General features: G+C 38.8%; 1 non-coding gene across 1 annotated transcript; it reads right to left on the minus strand.

Moving 5' to 3' along the window:
- Positions 1-5,136: 5,136 nt before the first annotated feature.
- Positions 5,137-5,209, minus strand: TRNAA-UGC (transfer RNA alanine (anticodon UGC)). The gene has a single exon. It is a non-coding gene; the product is annotated as a tRNA-Ala (tRNA).
- Between the last annotated feature and the right edge of the window lie 336 nt (positions 5,210-5,545).

Genomic DNA, 5,545 nt, shown 5'->3' on the forward strand with positions numbered 1-5,545 from the left:
CGTCAATCGAAGCATCTTTAAAAAGTGTATGTCTACATATATTCACGTTCTAATATATTCACGTCACAGTGCCGAACGAGTCCAGTTCGGGCAACAGAAAAATTTTATGCTTTGAGAATTGATTATATTTGTGACAAAAAAGTGTTTTCTTTTCCATGAAGTCCGAATTGAGTTCGTTTATCTTTTTTATTGATATAATGCACAACAAACAAACAAAGAAAAAAAATATTTCCATTTTTGGGTGCATTTTTTTAAAAATAAATTACTCTTTCAAGGGGTTAAATTGAATAGAGGTACACCGTATTATCCCAGTTTACCGCCGGCATGTTAAATAGATGTTTTTCAGACACGCAATCAAAGTTTGAAAGGGGGAAAAAAAAGAAAACCCGGTTGAAATAGACTATAATCTACGTTGTCTCTTCTACTCCAGTGGCTCCCAAACTTTTTAGGTTGCGGAGCAGTTTTTTGGCGAAATGTCCAACGAGGAGCATTAATGTTCACCTAGCACTTATACGACCTAAACATACTTAATAAGCAATTTTATAAGCAATACTTAGTACAGATGATCTTTTAACGCAGGTGTGGGCACATAGGTGCCTAACCAAGGGTCTGAGGCCATTTCAGCCTCCCCCATTAAATTTTGTGAGGGGGGCTGAGCCCTCCAATAATTCACGAATATACAACCGATGCACGGGGACGCCTTTGAATTTCGTACTTATGAGACGTTCGGCCACCTACTCTGCCCTTCCGATCCCTAATTCTTTCTTTACGCTCTTGTTTTCAAATTAAAAACGAAACCGAAACACCTTAAATAAAAATTATCTAATCTGTGTCTTAATGGACCCAGTATGTCCTCTGCCCGCCCGGAAGCCGATGAGGCTACCAAGACGACCTTGCTTATCTCGTAACTTTCCTTCAATGTGCTTTCGTTTGAGTAAAACTATATAAAAAAAGGTTTATATTAAAAAGTAGCGATAATTTCACCCCATTTTAATGAAAATTTAGAGACATTGAAACTTTTACACGTTTTCCAATCAACAAGATGTCAATGAGTAAAAATTTGTGCTATTTGTTTTATACTAAAATACTTCGTAACTTTCTTCAATAAGGAAATTATTCATCGTGATATCGATAATTAAATGCATTCATTTATACCGCTTTTTACGCGAAAAATATCTAAATCTTACAAGTTAGGTGTCAGGTTATCTAAAAGAAATTCCACACAGGAATTTTTTTTTCGAACACCGTCAAAGACGATGAAATCTTGATTCATGGCATACGATCGATTTGATTCAAAAAATCGTAACTTGGGACTACTATCGGAATTTAGATATGTACAGTCTTCTATCACAGCGATCAGATCTCAAAACAAAAATTGTAACAATAAATAAATAAAGTAAAACTGAAGCAAAACGTTTGTCATTTTATTTCGAAATTCTCGAGCAGCACCTGCAATCCCTCAACAGGATAAAGTTCCCTTACCTGAGAATGTTATTGAGAGGTTTGCTGGTCAATGCGTTCAATAAATTTCTGCAGCAACGATAAAAGTCAGGTTTCTGTTACGTATTTTCTGCCTACAATGCCGTAGAACTTAATATTTTGGAGAAATCCACAGGGACCTTTATGGTAAGTATGATTTCCAAATGCACCAATAGCGGATAATGGAATGGTTGACACTCTGAACAGCCTTTCAGCTGAAGAGCTTCAGAATTCTTTTAGGAAGTGGTCTGGAAAATTGTAAGTAAAAATGCAGTGAGGTCATTGATGACATATGGTGCAGGGCCGTTTTAACGCGTTGGCCCAACCCAGGAAAAAAAACCTCCCCGGAATTTTTCACCCGTTGATTGGATAAATGCGGTTTAGTGCAAAAACGAAACCTCCGATATTTGCTCCGATATATTTTATTATATTAAATATATAACATCATTTTGTTTTCGTCGATTCAAAAAGATGGTTCCCAGCTATAACCTGGAGTAAATGTGGCGTTTTCAAGTTTGGAAAAACGGTTTATTTATTTTCCAACCTCTTCACGGAGCACCAAGAAATCTTTGGCGGAGAACAGTTTGGGAACCCGGTTCTAATCGATCGTCGAATCAGAAGCATTGTCAATGCACGCGTCAAACATTTTGTCTGAAATCTCCCGGCCTTCAAAGATTTTTGTAAATAAGATTGAAAAAACACCTGCAGTTTTTCAAAATAATCGTCGATTGACAATACGTTAGAGGGGTGGTCGACGTAGGCGTAAACTTGTATCAGATCCATGGACCCGAATCTCAATGTTTTCAATAACTTTATACCTGTGGTAGGGTCGACTACTAAGCTGTTCATGAACTTCTGGAGAATTTCTAACGAACTGGTAAATGCCGGAACGTGTTATGTGTGTATGTGTATATGCATGGCTTTAACGTATCTATATTGTCAAAACTACGCCCTTTTGTTCTGTGTTACACTTGGTGCTGCCATCTGTTTTCCACATTTTGAAGGGATAATGTCGAATGCCTGAACTTTTATGTCATGTTGGTTGACTGAAAGGCCTATAGGAGATGATGTTCTTAGGTGGTTGATGTTCTTCTGCCTGGCTGTTGGCGTTCAAGTCATTAGCCGTAAGGGAATTAAATAGGGTGCACCACGAGGCCCCTCACATTCACACTATATATTAAATTAGGAAACCTGTCAGCCTGGTATGTGTCTACTGCTATCATAGGCGGAGATGGACTTGAAAGTCTGAGGAGGGGGGGGGGGGGCATGATGATGTCAATTCATATACAGTTGAATACCGTTTCAACAGTTGAATACCCTTATAAAAATCTCGTTTTAACGAACACTTTTCTAATCCCCCAAATAGGTTTGCATAGGAACAATGCAGACCTCGAATTCCTTTATAAATAACGAAATTTCGTTTTAAGGAAGTGATTTCTCCGGTCTATTGGAGTTCGTTATAACGGGATTCGACTGTATACGCAAATATATTATACTGTATACGCAAGCTCAGTCGTCTTTCCTTTTGACTCTGCCGCCCGCTCCCCCCCCCCCCAGTATCTCCGCCCGTGCATGTAGGGAGGGTACTGAAATCGGGCACCTGGTCTATCAGAGATCGAGGTTCTGGTTTTGACGAGGATTCCGTGAGGCTGTTGAAGGCTTTCTATAGGGATATTCGATTAATTTCAGTTAAAACTTCAAAATATTGTAGTTAAATGAATCATCCAAAAAAAAATTCCTGCTTATTCATCCAATGGTAATTTGGTGACACATGGCCAATTTTAAGTATTTTTCGTATTTCGAAATCTGAAATCACAGCACAAAACCGATTATCAAAAATGATAATACTCGCTGATACTTTCAGAACGATATCCAATTCCAACTCTTTCAACAAGAGGTTATGAATATAAAAGGGACATTTTCAAATATCGTGGAAAAAAGGTAGCTTCATTACAATCCATTAGGACCGACCTTCAGAGATTTAGTTTTCGAAATACGTAGATTCTCCCTCTATACATGCATGTACTTACTATTGAATTTCTATTATAGCACTGAAACGACGAACTCGTGGCCGATTTCAATTCGTTGCAGTTGAGCAACTTATTCTGAGCGTTTTGTGAGAGAGAGAGAAACCGCGTTTCAAACTGAGAAAATTTCATATTTACCACTTTCACTTGCTGCCGCTGATTCTTTCTCAATCGAAGTTTGTGTCTTTTCTTCGCCGAAAGTGATCCCAGAGCAGAAACCGATCCAAAATATCAAGAGGGCGGCAAATCTTCGATCACGTGGATTGAGCTTTTTGGGCGATGTTCCGGAAAAACTCATCTACAAATAATAAAAGAAAAGTTCACACATTAGAAGAAAACTGAATCGCGTATTGCCACGAAACTAAACATTGAAACCAGTATGACGAGCTTCAATTCTCTCGGGACTAATGGTCTGAGTGATGTCGGCAGTATTGGTAGCACCAGCTCTTCTCAGCCTTTTTTGACTTTCTGGTATACAATTTCTATGGCGGAGCCCCGTATGCCTTTTTTTTTTATTTATACATCAAAGTTACTGATATATTTTTTTTATTTAAAAACATTTATAATTATTTTTTTTTTCAAATGAACTGTTTTTTATTTTCCTCGATTGGCAGCGGAGCCCCTTGGGAGTGTACACGGAGCCATATGGAGGAAAGAATACATTATTATACAGAATTATTCTTTCCTCCATGACACGGAGCACTGGTTGACAACCGCTGGGTTACACGCTAGATCAGTGTTTCTCAGCCGCTGGACCCCTGACATTAGTCGAACTAGGTCGTGAGTGATTCACGGTTTCATTTTTAATCATTCATTTCTCATTAGTCGCGTGTGTGTGTGTGACCGGGGCATTTCCGCTCACAAGAAAGGAATCAACTGTGCCAAGGGCTTTTCAAGGTTGAGAATCACTGCGTTAGGCTGGTATTACATCATAAATCTTTGATAAACATTATTTTATAAAACTTGAACCAATAAACACATCTATTACGTTCGAGCTAACTTACCTGATCCGCCTATTGGTTGCATTTTCCAAGTTTTATTAACGAACTTTTATCAAACTTTTATAGTGTAATTCCGGCTTTGCAACTAATCTAGCTTGGAAGAAATGCATCACTCATGCAGTTTTTTGGTTGCTATTGGAATTAAAATCTATCTATACACTTGCACTGTCTATGACTACCATATTGACCACAGACAAACCACTATAGCACTCACAATGTCGTTCGATAACGAGAGAACAATGCATGCCAATCACCTCCCCCCCAAAAAGAAAAAGAATTCAGACTTGAATTCAATCGCTTGCACCTGAAAAATGCACATGCGAAGAGGGGTTAGAACAAACAGCAGGGGCGTAGCCGGAAATTTCGTTCGAGGGAGGGGGGGGGAAACCAAAGTGATTGAACAATAGATTTGGCAATCTTTTTTCCGGTCATTTTCTCACATTTCGGGGTACCACCTAAAGTTTTCATATAACTCTCAGAGGTCTCCAACCTTTTCCGAGTCGCGAGTATCGACTATAGTCGTCATCGTAATCATCATCAAAGGAGCACACAAATGATAACTTGTGCAAGATTCATCGAAAGACTGGTTATTTGTGGAGATGAAGATTACAAGGAAGAAAATCCATCACTGCCCCCCACGGGGACTCGAACCCCAGTCTCTCGCTTGCAGGACGAGTGCTCTACCATCTAAGCTATGGAAGCAGATAAAACATTTCAACCTTGGAGCGTATATATATGTTGAAAGGCACCGTACATATACGGCGTCAACAATCAACTAATAGCTCGTGAATGACAAAGGCCAACCAGATGGCCATATGCATATAGAAACGTCCTCTCCACTTGTCAATACAAGATTCATCGAAAGACTGGTTATTATTATCTCCACAAATAATCATAAGAAAAGCAGTGACGGATAAAGGCCGAATGTTCTGTGGGAGGGGGGGGGGGGCAAAACAAAATTTCATTCCAAGATACCAGTAGTCAATTTTCACAAATATGATTTTTGTAATTTTTTATTGTAATTAACTAGATAATTTG

Source organism: Pholcus phalangioides, unplaced genomic scaffold (assembly GCF_987345545.1).
Source record: "Pholcus phalangioides strain wild (caught in Gottingen) unplaced genomic scaffold, Ppha-v1.0 ptg000042l_1, whole genome shotgun sequence".
Lineage (NCBI taxonomy): Eukaryota > Metazoa > Arthropoda > Arachnida > Araneae > Pholcidae > Pholcus > Pholcus phalangioides.